Consider the following 26,063-nt stretch of genomic DNA (forward strand, 5'->3'; position numbering starts at 1 on the left):
GATCCCTTTCAGTATATTTTTACTTCTTTTATAGTTTTCCACAATTTTTTTCCAATACCATTTTCTTCAAATCTCTTCATAGCAAAGTGTGCATGCCCTCTCTCCTCTTTCTGCCTTCTCTTCTCACTCCATATCCCATCTCATTTCCTCTACCTTGTCATCTCTGCACCGCATTCATAATGACAGATTGATGGCTGCCTCCGCAGTACCACACAGTAATAATAAAGTCTGCCAGATTGGTCTCAACTAATTTACAACAAGCTGATCAAGTCTGTTTACACACTGACTCTAAATTATTCCATATTTAGAATATTTCAATCTTAAAAGTAATCAGCACTTAAATTTACTTTAGAGTATTAATTACAATGTCATCTTTAGACTCAGCTGCAAGTGCGAGAGAACAAGCAAATGCTTTTATGAATAAATGAATATAAGATCTGTGCACAAACTGTGAAAAATTGAAAAAGTTATATAAACATGAGTAAATATAAAATTGAGTTTGCTTGTTTCACATACAGGAGATGAACAAGCATTCATGATTTATGAAAGCATACTTTTTGTTGCGCTCATTCACAGCCAAACAAAGCTGTGTTATTCAAACCTTTTTTCTTTACTGTTTTCATATCACGCTGAAAGGGGAACAATTCAGAATTTAGCTCACTGCCTTGATGTTTTGTATGAATACTGGAGCAGAGTCTCACACCAGGGACCGTCACTATCAAGGTCATTTTCTGTATTTTCATTTGATACAGATTGTCACTGTGCTTGCCATAATCACTCTTGACATGGCAGTTGACAGTATTTTGATAACATTATCACACAGAGCCCATTCTTAATCTAATCATCTTTATTTATAATCAACATTTCATAAGTCAAAGCCAATAAAATGAAAATAGAAAACACAACATAAATAAGTCAACCAATTCAAATAATGAAATTTTCCTTCTCCACGATACTAATAAACTGTATTTTCTTTCAGTTTTGCATTGGACTGTGTCAGATTAAACATGATTGTTAATGTAAACATACATCTTTTAATGTGAACATTTTTCAGAAAAGAATGTAGTCATTTAATGAACGATAAACTACGAAATGACAACCCCCTGCCTATGGCCTTTGACACTTGACATCCTCCTTTGCTCCTGTCATAATTACTACGGCCACTAGAGGGCACGGTCACTTGAATGTAAACATGTTTGGGGAATTTGCTGATTGATTCCGACTGACACGACCACTAAAGGGTTGCTTAACAACAAAACGTAAAGATGGGTCATAAAATGCAACTTGCACAAACAGAGTATGGTGTCGTTTTTTTTATGAGAGAATGGTCGCACAACTGTTTATGAACTGGCTAAGCTCCATTAGTCGAGTAGTCTCAGTATGACTGCTGAGCCTGTGAAGTCACTGGGTCTGATCACATGAACCCTGCATGCCATCTATGTTTCTTTGTTCGCAGTTTGGTGAACCATGTGATTACATTGGTGAGATAGAAAATGGTCACATTGGAGACTGAGGAATCTTTATTTTGCATTCATATTTCTGGTGAAATGGAATTTAGCAGACAAAAGCTTCATCTAACTTTAGCATCTTACTGCGACTAACACAGAGACACATTCACTATTATCCTCTCCTGCCTTCTGACTGTACCTCAGGGAGGAGGATGGTTGTGCTGCCCTTCCCCTTTTCCTCATGTTTTAGAGAGATTAAAAAGTGCATTCCCCATCAAAGGTTGTAGTTTTTTTTGCTAAGCTTCCTCGCTTTCTCATGGCAGCTCTTCTCCTTTTTATCTGGCTCAGGTCTACTGTCTGCCTGCTCTGACACATCGAGTGGGATGAAAGGAAACGGATGAAAAAAATGAATATTTATTTATTTATTTATTGTCAGCACACAAACTTTGACAGGAGATGAAATGGTGTAAGTTCTTTTGTTGAACATGGCTCAAAGTTTTTTGCGTCCTAAATCATTTGTATGCAAAGTAGCTGGAAACAGAATAATAAACTAATCTGGGGATTTAAAAAAACTTTTGGAGAACTGTTTAATATTAGAATAGAGTACTGTCAGCAGTAGCTACAGTATGTATACCGAGAGTCATTGTGGAAGTCTTCCCTCCCTCCTTGCATCTATCCTGTGTTCACTTGCAGGGTTTCCCTAAATGACTCCTATTCTGGGCAGTGGTTAGAACATGTATTTAGAAAAAGTAGCACTACAACCATGTAGACGTACTCCCTCACAGTTAATAGCCTTGCATTCAAAAACTTACTTCAGTAAAAGTACAAAAGTACCGGCACATAAATGTACTTAAACCTGCACAAACTGATTTTTTTTTTGGCCTTGTGACGGGTGTGGAAAAAAGCTGTAAACAGAACACGTGCACATTTTCAACTTTAAGGTAGATACTGTACATGGCAAACTTGATAGCAAACAGTTGGCTACTTGAGAGAAAAGGAGCAGCATTAGCATTTTTACCAAAAAATAAAATCACTAAAGCCCTCTATCTATGTATCTATCTATGCACTACATGCTCAGCTCCAAGCAGCAGACAGATAAAGTTCGCAACGAGCTGGGGGGCTTAGTTGAGTATTCAGCGTCTAAGGAGCCTGATATATGCCATGTCTAGCTTCTGTTCCACTAGCACCACTTTCAGCAACTCCATGCAATATTTCCTTTAGCATTTCTTTCAGCAATCTTTATGAAAACATTAAGTGTGTTCTTGTGGATTACTGTCCATATTCAGAGACACACTGCCATAAGAAATTTGATGCTTAGCCCACAATTTTCTAGGGCTTATGGGAAAATGTGTTTGTTAAAGGATGCTAAAAAAAACAAACATATTGAATAAACAACAATATTAGATAGTTTTTTTTTGTTGTTGATTGATAGATACACTGTTGAGAGAGGCTCTGTTCCAAGGTTGCATTTTTAGTGTAGACAAATTATAAATGACAGTGGGATTGTGAATTAGGTTTTCTTACTTATCTAACCGAACCCAGGAGTTCTCTTCCCCTCAGGAGTTGGTACCAAAAACAGAGCTAAAAGAGAGAGAATATTGTAAGTTTGCCACATCAATATGAAAGATGGAGTTATGTCAGTGTTGTCTTCTCAACTTGTTTTTGGGTTTGGCCAAAAAAAAAATCAATTATTGTTGGTTTAGCTAACAGTTCACACAGAATGACCTTTTAAAGATTGTTACGTTATCAAATAAAGTACATTACGAGCTTATTACAGTATAGAAATATCTAGTTTACAAGTTCTGTTCTCTGTTCTTTGTTTAGGTGGCTTGTCTGGCAGCACATGTACTGTATTTATACTTGTGCATGTTAGTGGTATGAGTCCTTACTGTTGAACCATTGGCCCTCTCCACCTTTGTGAACACACAGAGACCGCCCACATACAAGATGGCACAGTGCAGTATGATGCGTTCAGGTGAAAACCACTTTCCAGAAGTTCCTCCGCTGAAGGAACCACATTTTCGTCTAAAAAAGCCTCTGACAAAGAAAGAGAAAAGACTCAAGGACAGGTGGACTGGCTATGAGGACTACCAGCTCCAATTCCGGTCGGCCCGTGGCCTGTCAAAACATCCAAAAAGTTTTTACCGGCTCCATTCATCCTTGCCAAGTCCAAGGCTGTCTTTTTTTACCAGTCTGACCGTGGAGCTAATATTGATCTGGCTTCACCGAGATGGAGATCACTACGAGCTGCTAAAGGGACAAGCTTCACTCATCCAGTAAGTAACTTGATGGGTATAATGTTACATCTCTCTTTTCATTGGTGTCTGGCTAACTTGCTGTTACCGATATTATCAATAAATGATGCTATTGCTAGCTAGCTTAGCATCGGTATAGCCGTGAAGCATATCATCGCAATGCTAACGTGGGCTAATGGTTGTGGCTAGTTTTATTTTTTGGCTCTCGTGTGCACAGGGTAACTTTATTCAGTCGTGCTTCTTGTTGTGTGTCTGGTGGCCGCTTTCAGTGGGCTTCCTAACACCTGACTGAGACTGAAGAGAGGGGAGGGGGTGCGGGGTGGGGTGGGGGGTGTGTGCCCGACGAAGCATTTGTTTTGGTCTGAGATGTTGCACTAGACTCTAGTGCAACATCTAGTGGCTATCGTCTACAAAACACTTAATGTACCAGGTTGAGGTCGAACTTTTCTAACTACACAAACTGTATTTTAAAAGCTAATCATACGTTTGTAAAATATAAGTTTGCTAAGTAACTATAGGCTGTACCTCTCAAGTAAACGAACTTATATAAAGTACAAGTGTCCCACTTAAAATTAAACTGTGTGGCCAACCTTAAAGAGAAATGTCACATTGTTCTTTTTTTATAAATGACAATACATGTTGTGTTGCCAATACAACCTTATTTGGTCTAGTGTGACCAGTAGCTAGTTATCTTAACAAACTTTAGATAGATAATTACTGTATTAATGGATGTTACTTCAAAGTTATTTCACAGGCTTCCCTGTATTTGCCTAGTGTGCTTCTGTCCAGTAAATTTATCAGTATTACATAACTGCCAGTTGAGGATAAAGTTGCCGCGGTTCAGCAAAAGTAATATTCTACATTAGTGCATAAAATTCACTACGTGAGTAAAAGGAAAAAGCTTGGTACGTTTTTAACACTGATTTTGGGTGGAGTAACGGTGCACTGCAGCAGCAGGGACAAAGCAATAAAAAATGTGAGTTCTCACGCTCCGGATACACACACAGGCACACTCACAGATGGGAAACTCCTTGTGCATTTTTTTCTAAATCCTTCTGAAAAGGATGGACGCATTTCACAGTGAGAATTGATTTGCTCTCTTGTCCCAGGCTCTCAAAGCTATCTTGTTTTTAGTGTGGGCGGCATGATATGAGAAGACAGGACACCTTGATTTAGGTTCTTATAGACACATGAGACTTGTTGGTTTTGTATGTGAGAGTAATAGAGCGGCAGCATTCAAGTGAGTAAGGAGAACTCATCATTATTCTACTGTTGGCAGAACTATTTCTGTCTGAATAATGATACTGCTGTCAGAGCGGCGTCCTCTGTTGTAACTGCAATCAGCTTGTACAAAGACTTTCAGCAGGTCTCCTCTGGACAAAGGAAACTTTCTTTTTAATTGTGGAGGCTACAAAGTCACAGGCAGCATGTGATGATAAGGTAAGCAGGATGAATAATGTTAATAAGTATTACAGTGCTGGTGCAGGCATATTTGGCTGTGTAAATTCAGATAAGTAAAAACAAAACAAAACAGCAAACAACAAGCAAACCAAAACAATGTCCTACAATAATATCAATGTCATACTATAAGCTCCACAGAACGTCACTAAACAGCTTAAAAATAGGAAACTGTATACTGTTAACCATAATGTGCCAGAGAGAAAGCCTTTTATAAAGCCTTCTTGCATTTCTTTCAAAATAGCTCCCAGCAGCCAAAATTACTGCTGACATTAAAGAAAGTGATTATTTTAAGACCTTTACGTATACATGAAAGATCTCATACAAAATATGTTTTTGGATTAAATCTTGTATAAAAAAACTTAGTAGGCTGCATTCCATTGACTAATAGCAAGGACTTTCTTTCTTGTTCTCCCAAATCAGAGGTTGAGTCATCTGATTTGGCACCGCTGATTAGCTGATTGTATCAAAAAGGCTGTCAGATTGCTGGGAGTATTATTAAGAGGATAAAGAGAGTGAGCGACACACATGAGCCTTCAAGCCTGTAGAAGTCATTATTTCAGGAATTAATTATTCATGAATCAAAGCTTAAAAGTGGCTTATGCTCCTAGCAATTTCATGGAGAGGTCCAGTAGGTCTTAACTCCTTTAACACACACTGTAGCCTATAACACAGCACATGTGCTATCCACTGACACTGCTGTACATAAATGGTTTTCCATATGTTAATTAATTTTAGCCAGAAGTACAGACCTTTTTGGGGTCAGTGTGAGGAGGAACAATGTTCATGGAAGTGTTACTAAAAACACACCTGATTTAAGCACAACCCCCCCAAATTATATAGAGCAACCATTGCGCTGGGCTAGAGGTTTATTAAGGTTTAATGAGACTAAATTATTCCTCTGTTGTGTTAATTTAGGCTCAATGAGAAGATGCAAACAAAAAGACCTTAAACTCAGGAATGGAAACTGCTGGTGAAAGACAGTTTTCAAAGTCACTGAATTATTTTACAGTGAATAGGTTTTCTTAAAAATGATGGCATAATTAGACTAAAAAATTATTTAAAAAAATTAATTTCCAGTCAATATGTAGCCTATTATTGTCTAGTTTAAATCTGTTTCATAGTTAGTGTTTGAGAAATATTGTAAATTGCCCATTTGATCTTAATAGAGCCAAAGAAAAATTACAACTGACAAAAAAGTAGGCTAAAACCGTCATAAAATGTTCTGTCTTCCATAGACAAGATCAAAATGTATCATCATCTCTTCTAATTTCTAGCACTCTGCCACTTTGTGATCTGCTGGTGCAGGGAGTCTCCTCAGGTCCTTTCCATGCTGCTTAACCATTTTACTATGCAGAAATATTGGTAATAAAGCTCACTACTATGGTCGAGCTGCTTTGAATCAGCCTTGTGATTTTATTTTAACGTCAGCATCGTTCAGATATTTAATAAAGGTTCCTTGGAATAAACTTTAGTCAAAAAACAGTGCTCTGTCTCAGGTGTGCGCCCCCGGTAACCAGTTTCACACGGCATTTTGCCACCATTAAATTTTAGTCGACACACAATATGCAACTTTCTACTGCAACGAGCAGCTCGGCTTTGATATTATGAGATGTTTAGGGATTGGACGCCTCAAAATGAAACCCAATTAGTCATTAATCAATTCCATTCCAGTCGCTGCATAATTCTGCTTCAGGTTTTGGCACTAACAGGCTTTAGGAGTCTCTTGTGGATGACAGCAGGGAGCAGTGCTGGAGATGCTGTAGCTCAAACTACCGCTAGAAGACAAACGCCGTGGTCCTCCCGCCTCACCAAAGCTCCTGAGTGCGGCTCATGGAACAGGAACTATTTTTAATAAACCGATGAATGGGACTTTGCCCCGCGCTGGATCCTGAGCCTGGCTCTGTGTGGAAGTGGAGCGCAAAAGCAGACAGAGGGACAGTCTTTTCTTTCAGTGAGAGCCGAGGTGGAAAAGACGCAGCAATGACAGAGCGGCAGTCGTGCGCAGCGGCAAAATAGACCAACTATTGTGGGGACGGAAGATTGATAACACAACTGGGCGAGCGACGAGAGCGGCAGATGTAATTTGCAGCTGGTTTGGTGCCAGTGGTGTGCTGGATGGGTTATTACTGCGTGCTCCTTTTCATCAGTCGCTGCTTCCAGCGTTTCCAGATTACTTGGGGATCTCGGACGGCTGTCTGTGAGGGAGTACTGCTACAGAGACTAACGGGGAATGCCATGTGTCGTTACGCGACATAGAAGCTCTTTGTGGGCTGTTTTGCACCGGGGACAGGTGGTGCCGCGTGTGTGTATATGTGTGTGTGTGTGTTGAAACTAGCAGGGGGCACGGACACACAACCCCTGAGACAGTTGTCTTAGGGATGTCAGGCCGGCGTACGGGATCAGTTTTTGCCAGAGACAGGTGCGACAGGGAGGAGTAGTTTACAAAGCCATACACAGGATCTGGTAACGCACTAACGAGCCTCCCCTCTCCTCTGATCACTCCCGGATTTTTTGTTTCCAGTGGGACACACAGTTGACTCATACAGACGTTGTTTCGGCGGCACCATTCCCTTGATAATCTGAGGTAAGTGACCCGAGCTGTCCGGTGTGGAGGTCTACGGTGGGTGGGTGGGTGGTGGTGGTGGTGCTGCGCTCTGGGCACAGGCTCTGTCGCGCCTTGATGCTTTGTATTGACTCTGATTAGATGAAGGAATGTTGTTGAGGGAAATGGTTAGAACCAACTAAATCAGTATACAATACCGGGCTGATCTACATTTTTTTTCCGCGTCTTGGCTCCACAGTAGGTTTGATTATATGATTTTCAATTTCATACTGCGTAGCTTGCAGCCACGCACAAAACAAGCAGCTTTCAGCTGTCCGGAACCTGAAGAGGCGCTTCGCCATCCATGTATTGATTGGGTATTGACACGACTCGGATTGTTGGGTTGAAAATGACACAGTTATGTATGACCAAGATCACTTGTTATCCTACATTATGATAAGTTACATTGCTGTCCCCGTAACACCTCAGTGTCAGTGTTTTCCACAAGGAACTATTTAATTGTGAAATTTGGGACTTTCTTTGCTGTGTCACAGGGATTTCCCTTGTTTCCACATGAAATGATTTTAAAACTTAATAACAAAACCTAATTTTCAAGTTGCAGAGCTGTAGAAGCACAGACAGCGTGTCTTCACTGTGGGATTGGTCATAATGTGCCCCTCTGTGCGTGTGTGTGGCTTTCTCACTGTGTGTGTGTTTATTGTTTATTTGTATAGTGTATGTTGTTTGATGTATGTTAACTGCTAGCGGTTGTGTGTGTACTACAGTCCTACCCGCTGGGCCCCTGGTGTCCACTACCCTTGCCTTCAGGCACATGCCATCCCTCCCTCCCTCTCTCTCCTCTCTCCCTCTGCAGTAGCTGTTATCTTTACAGTACATTGAGCTGGTTGGTTGGATAGTGTCAGAATCAAATTTTTTTTTTTGTGCTTTCTGTGCGAGGACCGCTAACGCTCAATAGCTGGCTCCAAGTCTCCTAAAGTTTCTCCATTTGGGAGCTGCGTGTTTTTGTTGTGGCCCCTGTTTCAAATTCAAATAGCCTTTCAGCTGCCTTTTGTCCAACGCTGAGGTTTGTGGGCTGGAAAGAGAGACAGAGAAGTAAGTGAAGTCCCCGAGGGTCAGAGAATTCCTATAATGAGTAGGGATGGGGGGGGGGGGGCACTAAAGAAAGTGAGACAGTTTTGCTCGTCCAGTGCGAGGGTAGACACAGCCAAGGGAATACCAGCACCTCCACTAACCTTCCTGTCGCACTGACTGTGTCAATCAGCTCTTGGAGGACAAGCGCCTCTTTAATTCCTCTTCCTCCAGGCTGACAGCCCCTCCTGACAGCCAGGGCTCGGGGGTTGCTGCCGCAGGTTACACATACAGTAAATCCTTCCTCTCTGCTGCTCCGATGCTACATCAGGGGGCGATGTACTGCGCCAGACTCTGTTTCAGACCTTTGTCACAGTAACAGAAGGGAGACAGAGTAGATGGTGAAAGGAAAGACGATGAGATGAAACAGGAGGCAGATGAAAGGAGAGATGATCATAAACTAGATATTGTCTAATCATCCGAGTGTCGTTGCTTCTTTGGCATGACAGAGTAAGAGTGGTGGCCTTTTCTCACATGTACTGACATCCTCTGGTAGGCCCATCACGCCACCAGTAATTACAAGAGAAATGCTATCAGAAGGAAAGAATTAGTAGACAACACAGAAAATACCTGTCTAATACGATCTCTGATCCTCTTATTGTACTGGATCTAGTTTTCATTTGTTCGAGAGCAAAGGACAAAACAGTTTAAGAGAGCTGAGAATAGAACCAACACTTTCTTTTGCTGTTGCTTCATGTCATCTTTAGAAAGTTTTGAGTGTAAATCTACCCAAAAATAATACTTATTATATTATGTTATGCTTTCACCAAGTACAGCACAGACTTGTGAACAAGATCAGGGAAATGAAATTATCAAGAGACAGACCTTGGAGCAGCTGCACTGATGTTTGCTGTTAATTTTACTGTAACCACTACAAAAATATTAGCCCTTTGTCAAGATTTAACTCTGTAATAGTTTCACAAGAGACAGTTTTGTTTTGATGATATTGAAGGAATTTATAATAAGCTTCCTCAAGAGAGTTTAATTTCTTTCTGCAGGAAGGGGAGAGGGGATAAATGTTTTCTCAGTCAGTATGTAAATAACCAGAGTGTAGGAAGCATTACTCCTGCCAAAAGAAATGACTCAGTAGGGGGCAAGATTGCACAGAGAATTATGTAAGGCAAACATAAGGAAAGCAATCGAAGGAGCAGCGTACCTGATGTTAGAGCTGATGTCCTGAACACTAAAAGTGATTAGCGGTGAAACCCCAACTGAAGAAAAAGCAATAACTCCAAGTAAAAGCCTAATATAGGAGCAGCATTTTGTGTCAATGGAGAACTCAGATAACAGGGCTAAATGTGTGCCCAGGAAACCAGGCGGGGGTTTGTACCGTTCCAAGGTCCCATTGCTGATGTCAGTTTTTGGCTGTATTTTCTCCATCCCAAGTGCTTCTCCTCGCAGCTTAACAAACTGCTCACTGGAGCTTGGCTAATCCTTGGCTAGCAGTGCCCAGTGATTTATTATAAAGTTAGTTAATTTGGGGCGATCTGCAACATCGCACCATACACACATGGCCTTGACAGATCCCTGCTGTCTGTACTGTGGAGTCTGAATTGCCAATTAATTTGAAGAATTGTGTGTGTGTGTGTGTGTGTGTGTGTGTGTGTGTGTGTGTGTGTGTACGTGCAGATCAAAACTAAAAGAGGGAAACAGAGTGAGAGTTTGCCTATATGCCTGTGATAGAGAAACACAAGGCAAATTGTTCATCACATTGTGTCTGTTTGCCTTCCTGTCATGTGTGTGCATGTGTGTGAGTCAGTCTGTCTGTGCCCTACACAAGTGCGATTCAGCACTGTCCAGCCTTGGCTGAATGGGTGCCCTGTTTGTGCCTGGTTTCTGACGCCAACAGCCGCTCTGCACCCCTTGCCTCGGAGCAAGTGTTGTGCCCTATGTGCTAAAATAACAGGTGCCTTTACACAGTGACTTAATCCCTCTTTCCCACCTCCCCGCTGCACACCCTGCTGAGGGTTACATCACCTGTGGGCCTGGGGCAGCTCCAGCATAGAAATAAAACACACAGATGGGACAGACAAAGTTTAATTTGCCAGACAAATTCAGGCCAAAGTGAGGACATAAAGTTTAACCTCATCAATTTGCTTTCTTCCACAACCTGACTGCAGAACATATGGCTTAAATTTTACTTTATGTAGAAACTTGAATTCAATATTAAAGCAAAGTTTGAGTGGGTGAGAGTGGGAACGTTGCCTGGGTTATCAGCTGGGGTCCTCCCTAAAAACTTTCTTCATCCCTCCCTTATGATTTAAGTTATGAGCTCTCTTGTTCTTAAAAGGACACATGGAGGTCATTTGAATTGTCATGAGGAATATTATTAAGCCTGTTCAAAAAAAAAAAAAAAAAGGATTCTGGTCTGGAGCGAGGTTTCCAAAGTTTGTTATCAGGATTATCTGTGATTGGGCACAAGATTTAAAAGCGAGGTGTCTCACTGAAGGAGTATGGTTTGAAAGAAGTGGACATTTAAAAGACAGGCAGTCCTAATGAATGGCACCATTGAGTTGCATTATGGGACTTGTAGGATGTAGTGTTTTTGGAGCTTGACCCATGAAAAGTCAGTGTATCTGTTGACCTGTGCTGCTTCATCTTTGAATATTCTTAACATGAATTCCCGAACCTTATGAAAGTGCAATAGGTGTTCACTTTAGTGTTCTTTATGCACTTCATGATCCGCAAGCTAACTCGGCCAGATTACAGAAATACATAGAAAAAATAAATGTTTCCTCACTTCTATCCAGTGGTTCAGTATCTAACCACAGAGATTGTTTCTGTTTTATATTCCCAAGTTTTGAGAAATCTGACTCTGATTACTGCCTCCACCCCAGTACAGTGGAAATGAATGGAATTTCATTTGTGGTGTGCACAGTTGTAAAAATAACACGTCTTTCCAGAAACAGTGCCCCATCACTCTGCATGATCAACACCTTGTCAACAGTTTTTTCATCAGAACTATTTTGTTGGTAGGAAGTAAACCCAATGAAAACTGCACATGCCTCCAGAAGTAATGGAGAAAAAGTGATTTCTTAAACCAACTCTTCAGTGACCCCTTGGCTTAAGTTTCTCCTTGGAAAAAATAAATCATACTCCTATTGCATTTCAATATTGCACCAAATATATATGCAGGAGCACCTGCATTTCTGACTCCCGTGAGCTTGTCCGGTCCGTCTTGTATTTCTCTGGGTTTAGGCCAAACTCAGGCAGATGGATTGGAGGTGTCCTCTGTGGAAGCAGAGCTGTCACCATCTACATCAGTCTAGTGTGTGATTGACAGACTGGTTGGAAATACTATTGAGCTGCTGGGTCTGGGGGCTTGTGTTAAACCTGGCACCTCAGCCTCCTTTTCTTTTTTCTGTCATTCATTCTCTTTGGCATTTGCCCCCTGCTTGTTTTCCTTTGCACATTCTGCCTCCATACCACTGCTCCCCTCATTACCTCTCCTCTCCTGTCCCCCCCCCCTCCCCTGTTGTCCTTCGCTTTCCTATCCTCCACTTTCTTCCCTCCTCCCCCTTCTCCCCTCTCCTCTGGACCTTGATGTCAAGGCCTCTCAGGCAGTGTGGTCTCTGTCTGCAGGCTGTCAGGGCAGGGACACTGCCCACTGGGACCCTGAATGGGACAAATTGACCGTAACAATGTTCCCACTTAGCATGTGGAGCTTGGAGAAAGAGAAGGTGAAAAGGAGGGCCTGATGATTGAGGTGTAGGCCAGCCGCACTGGCGGAGAGAGGGAAAGACGGAGGGGGAGGAGGGGGCAGCTCTTTGAAATGTATGAATTGAAGACTTATATAAAATCACACACCTCATCTTTTTAAATCCCCGCTTCACATATTCTCGCTCTCTCGTGCACACACACACATACACACATACACACATATGGCTTTGCTTGTTGATTTTTGCCCAAGGCTACTATGAGGGTTGCCATAGCAGCAGGATAAACACAGTTGCCTGTGACCCTGTGAGCCCTCACATGCACACACACAAATAACACACCTCATTCTCAAGGCCCAGATGCCTTCCAGGGGGGGTTGTGGAGCCTGGCAGTTTGATCTGCACTAAGGTGCTACCGCTGCCTCACAAAGGGTCAAGGATCATCCAGCCCATCCATTAAAATGCAATAAGGACTATAGCCCAATGGGACCACCTCTGCCACTTAATCACACACCGCTGCTCCCTCATCATCTGCCCTCTTCCTTTTATCTTTTAATCACTTGTTTTTCCAGCCATGTCTTCCTTTCGCTCTCATCTCTCCGTCTGTTTCATGGCTCTTATACATCCAGCGCAATGCCAAGCAGCTCGAGTAGATGAGAGAGTTCAAAGAAGGAAGCCTGTTATAGTAAATAATAAGTACTCTTTCATTTTTCTTTGAAAGCTTTCTCTTATGGCCGCTGTCATTGGCAGCCACAGGCTATCCTCTCCTCGGAGTCTGCAAAGTGTATGATTTCAATATTTTTTGTCTATGCCCTTTAACTGTGACAGAATGTAGTGGAGAAGTTGGAGCGGTATCATGTTGTGTAAGCCTGAGGTGGCCCAGTATGACAGGAACAAAGAATGCAGCTGCTATCACCAAAGGCCAAGTGGCTGTTGAATAAAGATGCTTCCCGTTGGTAAAACTGGCATTCCATGTAGGCTTATTGTACCTCCACAGGGGGAGTGTGCTCTTGCGTGTGTGTCTTTCCTATATCTGAATAAGGTAGGCAGAGGGGATTCTTCCATTCTCTGCAGCAGTGAGACAGAGACTTTTCCATGAGTATAAACTCCATCCCGCTGGCAAAAGACCATGAGTGATACTGTGGGAGACAGCATGAAAAGACAGGCAGACATGACTGAGACAGACACCAACGTTTACTTCCTGGACACGAATAAACAGTCAGTGTGTGAGCTGAATGTTTTTTCACGGCCTGTTTGCTTGTCATTAAGTTGCGTTCACATACCCCCGCCGCCTCCCACCCTTTTCTCTTTCTCACACACATACACACACACTTTGTCTGTCTCTCTCGCACTCTTATGAAGTCTTGGTGTCAGCAGAGCCCCAGTTTGTTAACAAGAGGAGAGACTAATGAGGGGCCATGGTCAGGAAGGGAGAGGACAGGCCAGTCCCATATACCACCCGGAATACATGAATACACACTGGCACACTGACGCATACACTTGAAGACAGACACATACACACATTCACAGCTAAGCAACAAGCCACCACAAGCCCAAAGCCTGGAGCAACATATCCAGCGCCAGCAGCCATACCGCAATAATAATATTTTTTCTTCTCTGACATGATATAAATAGCAACACTTATTTCTATTATAGCGCTCACAGACAGAGTTTGTACACCTCCTCAGTTTTATTCCCCATGCCAGGTACTATGAACGCTAAGCAGATCACTAATAAGGCACAGTTTAACTACTGTATGGTGGGAGACATTGCGGAGAGGATGCTGGTCACACACATCCTGAATCATTTCCCGCATCAGCACAGCGTGAATCTGAAAAAAGCATGCCCTGTGGACCAGACTGGTATTATCCTGCTGCTGTTTTATAGCTGATTCATTTCTTAGGGGAACTTCCAGCCCAAATGGCTCTATCCTGTAGTTTTATGGTCGCAGAGAAGCTGCAAAAATAAAATGAAAATGTTCTCATTGGCATTGTCTGGTCCTGCTGTTGACAGAATTGTTTACTACTGGAGCTGCAGCTTCAGCTGTTGCTGCTGTGGTCTCTGCTCGTCTCACTCATGTTCTGGTTTTAAGTTTGTGACTGTACACTCAGAAAAAAAAAAGTAAATGTCTGCGCAGTTTGCTGCCAAGCTACCACTTGTTTTGTGCTTTAAGGTAATTAACAGCTTAATGTGTTCAGTGACCTGGGGGAGTCAGTCATGCTGAAAAAACAAAAAGAAAACTCTGGCTTGCTGGCACTGTGCGCGGGACAGTTGGCGAAGTGGACGGAGCAGAGACTGTGACCTGCTGTCTCTCCTCACTCTGCGATGAAGTTAAGAGAGAACGAAGAGCAGGTGAGGCAAGGAGGGGGCACCGACACGTTGATGGTTTATGGGTGAAGCTGAACTGTAAGGTAATTGGGAAAAGTAGAGAGGCACAGAGCAGAAAGAAGGCCATGAGCTGAGAGAAGGGAGAAGAGGTGGGAAATAGTGGAAGAGTCTTGAGAGGATGCTTGTTCAGCCTCGGTTGCTGTTGAAAAGTGGAAGGAAAGTGGGTCCTTGAATGTACTCGCCTAAATTAATGGCTCAGAAGCACCAATTAATGTACAGCCTCGCTGTGGGTCTCTGCTGTGCTGAATCAAAGAGGTCTTGCTGTGCAGTGCGTCTGCTCATCTCCCGAGCATGTGTGCATGCACTCCAACACACACACACACAACACACACACACACACACACACACACACACACACACACACACACACACACACAATGAAGGGATTTTAGCCAAGAAACTGGAGCCAAAGAGTGAGAGATGAGATGAAAGCATCACATGGAGCTAAAAGCTGAGTGTCAAGGTTAAAGAACAAAAGGATGGTGATTTGGGCTTTGTTAATAAGTGGTGAAGGGATGAAGGGAAGGTCAAGTTTGATGTACTTGTCATTTGACGAGAAGCTGAAGAGCTGAAATAAGGAACGGAGGAGGAGGAGGAGGACGGAGTGTGCTCTCTGAGGGTGGGAATCTCAGAATCAGACCCAGGACCCATCTGGAGGCAACAGGTCTGGTGACAGCAGGCGGGTTCCCCATCCAAGTATCCCAGCCGTGGGTGACGGCCAGGAACAGAGCCAAGGTCTCCCCCCTGTCGAAGACCCCTGGAGACCCAGGCAGTCCACCAGCAATCTGTCCCCTGATACTAACCGCTCAATATGACAGAGAGGCATGTTTGTTATGATGGGTTATGGATTATAATTGTTCAAATTGAAAGTGGGTGATTGATTACATGGTATTAACGCTGCTGACAGATGAGTGGATTCTGTGAGGATGGTAGACGGTCTGTATACTGAGGAGTTATGTGGAAATGAAAAAAGGATTTAACCATCTTCACAGCAAATCTGTTGATGCAGTACATTAGGTCCCGCGCTGAATTCATTAACATTAATTTTATTTGATACAAGGAGCAGTAACAATGGCAGTCACAAACCAATAAGACACAAAAGCAAAAAATAATTGATATCCTGCACACATAACAGCTACTTCTAAAGCCTGTGTGCAGTTACAATAGAGCTGTTGATTGGCAAGTCTTCAGTGCTGGGGTTTTCTCTGGTTGCTGTGCATTCAGAATACCATAGCTAGCGTGCTCACAGTAGCTAGTGGGTCATTCGTATTTGCATGTAAATGTTTTTCACCCCTTGGCTTGACTGGTGGTGCAATCAGAATGGCTCTCTGTCTGCATCACTTAGAGGGAGGCTGCAATGACTGACTGTGACATTCAGAGCTCAGGCCAGGCTTTGCCATTTGCTTAATTCGCTTGTTCGCTCAGACGTTTGTTTCTGTGGAGAGGAGAAGGCAAGAGACAGGAAAGGGTGTTTTTTTGTGTGTTGTGTGTGTTGATGTGCTATCTAGTCAGTAGGTCCTTTCGTGCACATTCACGGTCCCATTCTTTGCAGCTTGATTTGCTCTAAACATCCGAATCAGACCCCGTCGTCCCACATCCTCCCACCTCATCATCCAGTCTCTGGGAGCCTGTGCTTGGCTACCTCCATCCTCCCATGGCGCCACTAAGATGGACACTTGCAAGGCTTTTCTTGCTCAGACCAGCGTGACACGCACATACACAGGCACAAAGACAAACGCACACCTCCCACATGGCGATGATGGATACATGTGCAAATGCATATCTGTACAATGGAGGAGTGTTTGTGCTTGACTCATGTAACACATCCCAGGGTTTGGCAGTCAGTCAGGCATCTATCAGCCTCTGTCGTCAAATGATACATGGTCCTTCAGGTCTCTGAGCTTGACTGACTGCTGTTTCTCTGGCTGCTGAGCGAGGCGGGCAGAGAGGATGTCGGGGGGACTAGGTAACTCAAGGGTGAGAGTTTTTGAGAGAATATGTTCAGCAAGGAACTAGGCAGGAAATGGACGAATGAGAGAGTGAATGATTAATAAGGAAAATATTCCCTTCCCCAACTGGTGGAATATGTATTTATGTAGTATGCCATGAGCATGTCCATTTAACTGACATTATTCAAAACATCCATCAGATTGGCTGCAGCCTCACTGTGGCTCTGGTTTGGGTGCATCTTGCGTCTTTGTCTGAGTATGTGAGTATGTCTCTGCCAATGTGGGAAATTTCGTTTGTACATATAATATAAATAAAGTTTCCTTTTTCCAGTTTACCCTGATGTGTGTTTGATGTGACAACAGTTCAAACATTTCTCTAATCCTCCTCTTTGACATTCGAGCGCTCAGTTGTTTTATCACAATTATGGGATGTACAATTTGCCTGCTGCGTGGTAAATGGAAACATTAGTTCGTTGCTGTTATTATGTGTTCTTTGCGGTTTTGTGTAGCCTGCTCTTCTAAATATAGTATGAGGAGCAGCGGCACCTTATAGGCTTAGGATGTCTGTGTAGCGGCCTTAGCCAAAATGTTCAAGCGTTGATTCTAATTTGGTTGTGTGGTAGCTATCTGCTTGTTTTCAGCTCACTGTGTATTGATTTTGACAGAACTCTTCATCAGTGTATCTCCTCTGATCAACTGCTCTTTTTGACCCTGTTCTTACCTGGCGTCGTCATCACCGTGCTGCCTCGACATCTTGTAGTGCGCATCAGCACACAGCTCACTCGTCACCTGCTGTGGCTGCTCTAACCTTTTCAACAATTATCTGCTTGCTTTTTATAAATAGCCTAGCTTGTTCTGTCTGTTTTATTTCAGCCACGCTCTCCCCTGGCTCTGTGCAACAGCAGCAGCAGCAGCAGTGCAGGGAAACACGATCTCAGAGTCTAAGCTGAAGTAATAAACAAGAGAGAAAATGCCTGAGAGCTTGCTCTTGCAGGGCTGAGATATGTCATGTACCATGAAACATTAAGGGCACTGCAAAAAGGGAAAAGCATTGACTGAGTTTTTCCACTTGCATGCATGTTGGAGAGGAATAGCAATAAAAGCCATGTTGTTGTTGTAACAGCAAGTAAACACATGCCTTGGCCAAAAAAACCCAACTCATAGAAACATGCAGCAGTGATTAAACTTTCAGATCTGCCTCCTGCTTTCCCAGCATGCCCCTAAATCATAATGGAACCATTTTTTTTTCTCCTCAATTTTTACGTTATTGATGACTCTCAGTTAGCGTTTCTTTAATTGTGCTGGCCCGAGGGGATGAGCTGAGTGCTTAGTTACAGAAACACTGGTGAGCACTGCTTCTGCCAAATGTTAAAGATGGCAGTTATTCTTGAGTGAGATTTTTTAGTTTTTGTGACTTGCCTGCTGGACAGTGCCACTCCTCTCTTGTGGGGAGCCTTTATTAATTTTTGATATTTTTTTTTCTCTTTTTCTCTGCTTTTTTGGCTCGGACGGCTTCACCTGGCATAGAGAGCCTCTCTGCTGTCATCATCACCATTAACGGCCACAACAAAGTAGCTTTGAAGCTCTACAGGGCTTAGGCCGTAATAGGAGGACAGCTCCAGGCTCACAGTATAATGGATGGAAAGCTGAGGGGCGCCACTGTTTGCTCTTTAGTTCGTATTTCTGTCCCTTTTCATAAGATAAGGCTCTAAAGACATTGGGAGCAATTACTCTGTCTGTCTTTTCCTCCACCTTTTTCACTGCCTCTCATCTCTGTTTGACCAGGCTCTGACATTAAAGGTGAAGTTGACAATGGCAGCAATATAGACTATAACTATATAGGATAAATGACACCAAAGTGGTGACCGTATGGCAGTAAAATCGTCAATCTCTGGAGCTATTTCCAAGGCAGAGGTAACAACTGCTGGAAGCTCAGTATTTATTGCTGTCTCTTCTGTTAATTGGATGCATTATGTTCATTTCCTTTGCTGCTTTTCAAATCTTAATCAGATGGTTAATTTACTGTCTTGCAGGCTATAACCAGCTGGCTCCAAACATAGATGCTTTCCCTCTCTTTATCTCTGTCTCTACGTCTTCAGTGCGTGTCTCCATGGTTTCCTCGGCTTGTTTAGTAGTCAAGCAGGCTGGATTTTGTGTGCGAAAGTGCGTGTGTGGCTCTGCTTGTGTGTGTGAGGTTAGGTGGGTATATGACAGTGTCCCCTAGTCGGTCTGGCATTAATACAATGAGGCCAGTGAAAATGTGATGGGGATTATTTGTTTTGGCACGTCTGAGTCAGTCCACAGAAGTAAAGACCAAGCCCCTGCGAGGAGCCTTCATTAATATAATAACACTCCTTGGTTGTAACAGCTAGGATGCTTCACATGCTTTATGTGACATGTGCACACACACATAGACACCTAATGACCTACCTCGGTACACCACCATGGCCACCTCACTTCTTATTTATGTGCTTGTCATTTCCCAAAATTCACAAAAAGTTAAGAGGGAAAGCTGATTATACTCTCCGCAGTCACTTCTGCTTGTGTTTCACGGGCCAGCAGCTCAGCATTTCCTTGCCATTGTCAAGTTGGTTCCCTGGTGCTGATAAGGAGTAATTGCCAGCGTGGCAGTTGACTTGTTTCTTCCTTGAGAGTTGCCATCCAGGCTGAAGCAGGCTTTGAGTCACTTTTTGTTCCCATGAAAAGTCTACATCAGTATCTTTGTCTGGAGGTGGGGAGATTTCGTTTGCATCTGATAATCCCTTTTCACTCCTGAAATTAGTTTCTCTCTCTTGAGGCTAACATGCAGAAGCAAAATTACAAATGAGTGAGGATTACAAATGTAAAAGTGTGAAACAGAACAGATAGGGAAATGAGTGGAAAGTACGCATGTGGGTGTGTGTGTATGTGTGTGTGTATGTGTGTGTGTTTGTGTGTGTGTTTGTGTGTGTGTTGTGTGTGTGCGTGTGTGCGTGCGTGCGTGCGTTATGGAAGAGGTCTCGCTGCCAGCAATCAAGGACACTTGCTGAAACACTCACCTGATTGAAATGAATAGATTCCTGGATAGTGGATACAGGAGGAGGGGATTGGGGAGTATGCAGTGGCAGCCGGAGGACTCGTCAGTCATCACACGCATACACAAAACACACACACACACACACACACATACATACAGACATATACAGGCTGGCTCAGTGGCTCATTAATGCACCTTAGCACCACCGGCTACACCAGGCAGCGAGCCAAACCAAAAAGCAGAAGCTAAGAGGTGATGCTCACCACATAGGCCACCCTGTACTGGGTAGAGCTGTAAAGCTGAGCCTCTGGCAAGTTTTAGGTATCACTCATTAGTGCACACAAACTAATGAAGAGCCTGGAGAGAAAGAGAAGAGTAAGAAAGAGAGCGAGGCACAAATCAAACTGGATGAAGAAACAAAAACAGACAAACACAAGCTTTAGCACAAGCACTTGCTTACACACAGTCTGGCTGTAAAAGCAGCTCAGCTAACAACCGCTGATGTTTTCACTGAGGAGCTGATATTTAGTTAGACTGAAGGCTGAGGAGTGTCTGTGTAAGTGGATGCAGTGATACATTTTAAAGCAGATCACTTTCCCTGAGTGGCTGCTGTATTTTGGTGAACTAGTTTTCGTTCATCTAAGTACCAGGGGACACACACACACACACACACACAGGGGAGACTAGTTATAGAAATAGCCTGGGGTTCTCTTCATAAACACTCCTAGCTCATGGCAATCCACTGTGTTTGTTTGTGGGTGTGTGCCAGAGCTCTTTTTCAGCCCCCCACGACAGCTTGCGTCAGCATGATTAACAGGAGAGCAATATTGATTTGGTCAAAGCGGTTTCAGAGGCAAAATGTTGTTATTTAGTCAGGACATTTTGTTATTGTTGTCAGGCGTCTCGGTAGCTTTGCTCAGGAAAGCTCAGAGCAGGGTCACATTATTTTTTAAAGCTCAGCGAGTCTACAGCCAAGGCAGCTAGTTTCTCTTCCAAGGCCTCCTGAGACTTAACCCTGAGGACCTGGACTAATTCTTCTGCATCACATTACCATTCTCATTAATGTGACTGATTATACACTTGGAAAGAGTGGGCCACAGTCGTGAGCCAACCAGCCAAAGTGTTTACTGGCACACAAGTGTGAAAAATCAGAATGCCCACTCATGTTGAGTCATTTGTGTCTTAGATCATTCTGACTGCTGCGAACAGACCTTTGACATCTCATTCTCTGTCAGAAATGGATTTCCAACTTATTTAGGTGGTGATTTAGTATGCGAGTGTGTGAGGTTGTGTTTGTGCGTGCTCTGCTGGTGTGTCAGTGTATTTCCGTGCTTTTCAGTAGTGTTTCTATGCTTATAAATGACAGATTTAGCTGAAGTTGAAGAATTAACGTAACATTGTTGATGGTTTTGATCACACACTTAATTAACCTTTCTTTACTCCTAGTTGAAATGTGAAGGAGAACTGAATGTACTGTGGCGACAATGCAAAACTACATGAATAAAATATTTCAAAAAGGGTTTCATGGGAGGACATGTTTTCTGTTAACAGGCAATGTATACACAATTTTGTAAAAGGTTTTTTGTAGAAATAAAAAGCCGTGTTCTGGAAGCAAGTTGTTTTTGTAGTACATATTGTATAATTGTTTGAGAGAGATTACAACATTACATAAAATATCCTGACTGTGGAATTAAAACTAGAAAATATGTATAAACTAAAAAATGACTGCCTTGGTCCTCTCAGTGCTCTAAGTGATATCCCTGAATGGATGAAGAAAGTAATAACACTTAATATATAAGCCATTTTTGTAATAATTAGATGTTGTGCAGAGACTGTTCAAAATGCAGACAGACTTCAGAGGAAAGGAAAACACAAAACCCCAGAGCCATCACACTGTCCCGACTACAGCCATTATGTGTTTCTGGAACTCAACATAAATAGCCTGTTATTTCATTTCAAAATCTGCTTTTGTTAGCTCCCCTCAGAATAGCAAAATGGAAATTTGGGCCTATTGCTGTGTTTTGGGGTATTTTTAATCTGTGTGCTCCTTAATATAGACCACCGCAGCCTCCCACCATTAGATATGTACTGTAGGCTTAATATAGAACAGACATCCCATCTGCTTAATTCAGTTCAACTCTTTATTTATAGAGCAGGGACACATTTAGGAGCAACAGTCAAGTTTATAGTTTAAAAAAGAAAGACCCCAGGAGACCCCAACCTCCAAAAATGTAAAAGAAGGACAAAGAAATTAACTGAGTCCATTAAAGGAGCTACTTGTATGTTTTGCTATTGCTAACACTGGCTAGCCAGCATTAGCATTAACAGGACTTTAGAAGAGTAGTTGTGAGTTCAGCATCAAACTTCATTCCTTTACTCACCAAGAGCTGTATCCATCGGTGGAAAGCAACACCATTGTTAACGCTTGTCTGAAGTTAGCACGCTAACCAGCTAGCCCCAGCCTGTCTTGTCACTTTCTGACAGCGACTCACTGTAGCCTCCAATCTTCCCTGAGGACGTGGTGCTGCCCAGAGGGCGTATTATAAGCTCTTGTTTAGTAAACGCAATGAGGACCGAAGCAACAATCACCACCACCTGCTCCCGGCAAGAAACCACTTTTGTCGGCAGAGAAAATGTACAAATAGCCCCTTTAAAACATTAAGGCAGCAATAACAGTATGAGTAGTTTAATCATGTCTTTAATGGGTTCTCTGAAACTAGCCAGAGTACCAAGCTTCAAAACCCTGTTATTCCAGGAGAACGGAGCAAATCGGCCAGGAACCCTTTCTAATGTAATGGTGCGTGTCAGTGTGTGAAACACAGACTGGTGCTTTAACTGGGCAATAATAGAGACTCTGCTTTGGATGGCTGATGCCTTTTATGAGAGAGACCTAGATATTATCACATCAGGCTTGACTACTGTTAGACTCCAGCCCCCATAGTATTTATAGACCTACATGTGAAAAAGCACTGACAAATCTCATGAAGAACAAATAGAAACTCAGAACGCAGAGAGTAAATTAACTGACTATGTGGCTACTCTTCACCTCTGACACAAGTTTGAAAAAGGAAAAAAAAAGGTGAGTGAGTAGGTGAGTGACTTAGGTGTGTTTGGTGCGCTAATAAGCTGTTAAGTGTTGAGTGAGTTTAGTGAATACTCAAAAGGATATTCAACTCGGCCTTTAACTCACAACACTTTAAGTGACAGAAAGAAATAATTATGGTCTGTGAAATGGGGCTGAAAATTGTAAACAGAAATTGACCAGAACTGAAAATTATATAGTTAAGTTTTCATTAAGATCATGACAAAATAACACTTTTTAGTCTTTTAGTCTTCACTATACAAACAAGGCGCATAGTTTACATGAGGTTGAACATACAATGAAGAACATTATATAAAATATTTCTCATCCTGTGGATGCTATAGACTTCACTGGAATGTAGATTAATCACAATATTAATTTTGCACTAGACATCCCCGTCTTCTCTTATGTTTGCCATGCTCGGGATCCAAGTAGGATCAGACAGTAAAGTTACATACAGTAGCTCCAGCAATAGAGAGATGTACATTTAACTTCTCCTGCATTCTTCTCTACAATTAAATTAGCATTGCCCAACCTCCTCTCAATGCAAAAATGCCATTGGACATGTGTTATGGATTTTCGTTGCAATTTGGTTCAACTGAATTGAACTTTAACCACAAAAGCTGGTGAAAAATCAGTTTGGTACATGACACAGTGGCTTGTATAGCTGCTCAGGACAGCGCACATGCTCTCTACGGCCTTGCTCTATGCAGTGTCACACTTCCTGTATGCGGTTAGTGTGAAAGGGGAAGTGGGGTAGGAATCTGGCCCAATTCAGCACACTGTCCAGAGTCCTCTCTCTTATGTCATTGTGTTACTGCCCTCTGTCTTCCCACCATTGACCTGACTGAAGCCCCTGGCTATGTGAAACAATTATCTAGATTGTGTCAATAGAGTTAGTGAAGCAGGTGAAGGCATCACTAGTCTTAGGTCAGTGGCAGTCAATGAGGGGTAATGGCCTTCACTTACTACAGTGTGTGAGTTCAACTGGAAGACGACCAGCTCAGCCAGAGAAGCTATGCGCCTCTCCATAGGGAGCTTTGTACCAAACTGAGCAGAGTGGAGCTTTCAGAAGAAACGGAGCACAGTGTTTGTCTGTCAGTCTGTGTGTGTGCGTGCGTGCGTTTGTGTGTGTGTGTGTGTCTGTGTGTGTGTGTGTGTGTGTGTGTGTGTGTGATATTTGTGTTTCTGTAGTTTTCTACCCCACTGTCCAGCTGACCTGGAGTATGTCCAAAGGCCATACTACAAGAAGTCTCTCCTCTCCTCTCCTCTTCTCCTTTTTGTCCACTCTGTTCTCTCTGTGGGCGTCAGCTGGGGGACAAAAAGGAGAAGAGCCTGGGTCATTTCCAAAATGATTTCCATTGCCGCATAAGTGCCTTTGGAAGAATGCAGCTTGGTACATGCCAGAGAAGGAAAGAAGTAAATGACCCTAGAGTGAGAGCTTGAAGTGGGCCAATCGAAGTTTGGTTGGAGGAAGACCATAGTTGCGTCTTGCCAAGGTCCAGCGGGGCAAATTGAAGAATTTGGAGCAGCAGAGAGAGCAGCATGAGGTGGAGAAGGAGAATAAGCTAGAATAAATGAGAAAGATTGCTCAAGTTTGGACGAAGGTTGTTTCCGCTCTCCGTGGCCAAGTTTGGGATGTAGTGGTGCTTTGAGTAGCAGAATGGAGATGGCATAAGATTACAGCTCCAGATAAAAGCTGACAAGGAGAAAGGCTTGAAAACAAACCTCCATTAAATTAGAATAAACTGCTGAAGAGGTGAGAAGACAGCAAAACGAGTGGGTGTGAGGGATGGTGAAAACAAGAGCCAAAGGGGAAAGCAATGTTCCCCCGTTTGCATGTTTCTAATTGTTTCGGCATGTGCCCCCCCCCGCCTTTGCAATTATCATCCTGAGACCAGGGGCGGTCTCCCTCAAGCTAGAGTGCCTGAGACACTTGGGTGGTTTGATGGAGGTTTGGCACGTAGCAGTGCACAGACAGGGCCTAGAGACACCACTTAGTTAATTAACCAAAAGGACTAAAACTGATTCTCCCAGCAGATAAACAGAAGTGAGGTGAATGTTTTTGCTCCCCCTCCCCTCATGAGAGAAACTCCGGAGAGAAAAGTCTCACAGGTAGTTTCAGGCTGTTTGCTTTTCTCCCAGCAACAAAGGCTGGGAATCTTATCGGCTAGGGGGAGGAAGGAGGGAAGGTACCAATTTCAATATCATTTGAAGATTTTTTTGTTGTGGGAGGATGAGAAATCTGCTTCATCATAAGTCACTGCATTTATTTTATATTCGCTCACTCTTTGATATACATTTGGTGTATTTTCTGTCATTTATGGCCATTTTCCTCCATGCTGTGCATTTATAGGCGACTGTCTGCAGGCTTGGTCTGTCGTATTTGCTCCTACAAAATGTAATTTCACTGAGAAAATGTACCTGTGTGTATGTGTGTGCACATGTTGGTGTGCACATACTTTTTATGCAGCTGAACGAGAATGTTGATGAATACGGGTAAATAAACGGTATGGGAGCGTTGGCAGACAAAGCATGCTGGGTTCTTGTAAACCAGTGGTGGAAATGATTAACATCCGCACGGTCCTCAAACGAACCCCGACCGCTTCCCCACCGCCTCATTTGTTCTCACTGTCAGTCTGGGGGCCTCATTTTCACTCGGGGAAGGAAGGCGGTGTATAATTGTTTTAAAGGAAACACTTTGTCTCAATCGCTTTAACATTTTTCTATCTTAATTACTATCTTAATTTTTCATAGTAATTTCCTCAAATTCATGTCTTCCCCTCTCCCTTGTGCCAGAGTGCTGGCAAATTAGGAATGGGATATGCCAAAAGATGTCTAACCTGCTGTGATTTATCTGTCTTGCTGTCTGCCTGTCTCTGCCTTTTCCTACTGGTGTTTTGCTGAGTGTTTTCTAAACAGCGTCCTGTGGTTTTGGGAGGCAGATTATGCCCTGGACACTGTGTGTGGGTGACTGCTCTGTCATTGCTGACTCCAGCACACAACCTGCAGAGTGTGCAGACATCCTATGACCCCCCCATCTCTACACAATTTGCCATCCTGGCCCTGTATATTGCCTGCCCTCCTGTGCCCTGACATTTTAGCGTTGCCCTCCTA

At 43.0% G+C, this 26,063-nt stretch overlaps 1 protein-coding gene across 1 annotated transcript in view; it reads left to right on the plus strand.

The window, feature by feature from the left end:
• Positions 1–6,877: 6,877 nt before the first annotated feature.
• Positions 6,878–26,063, plus strand: part of sema6bb (sema domain, transmembrane domain (TM), and cytoplasmic domain, (semaphorin) 6Bb) — a 120,739-nt gene continuing 101,553 nt past the window's right edge. The window contains exon 1 of the mRNA XM_056378142.1: positions 6,878–7,748. The gene's annotated coding sequence lies outside the window, so the exon portion shown is untranslated. The remainder of the gene's footprint in view (positions 7,749–26,063) is intronic.

Source organism: Seriola aureovittata, chromosome 6, assembly GCF_021018895.1.
Source record: "Seriola aureovittata isolate HTS-2021-v1 ecotype China chromosome 6, ASM2101889v1, whole genome shotgun sequence".
Lineage (NCBI taxonomy): Eukaryota > Metazoa > Chordata > Actinopteri > Carangiformes > Carangidae > Seriola > Seriola aureovittata.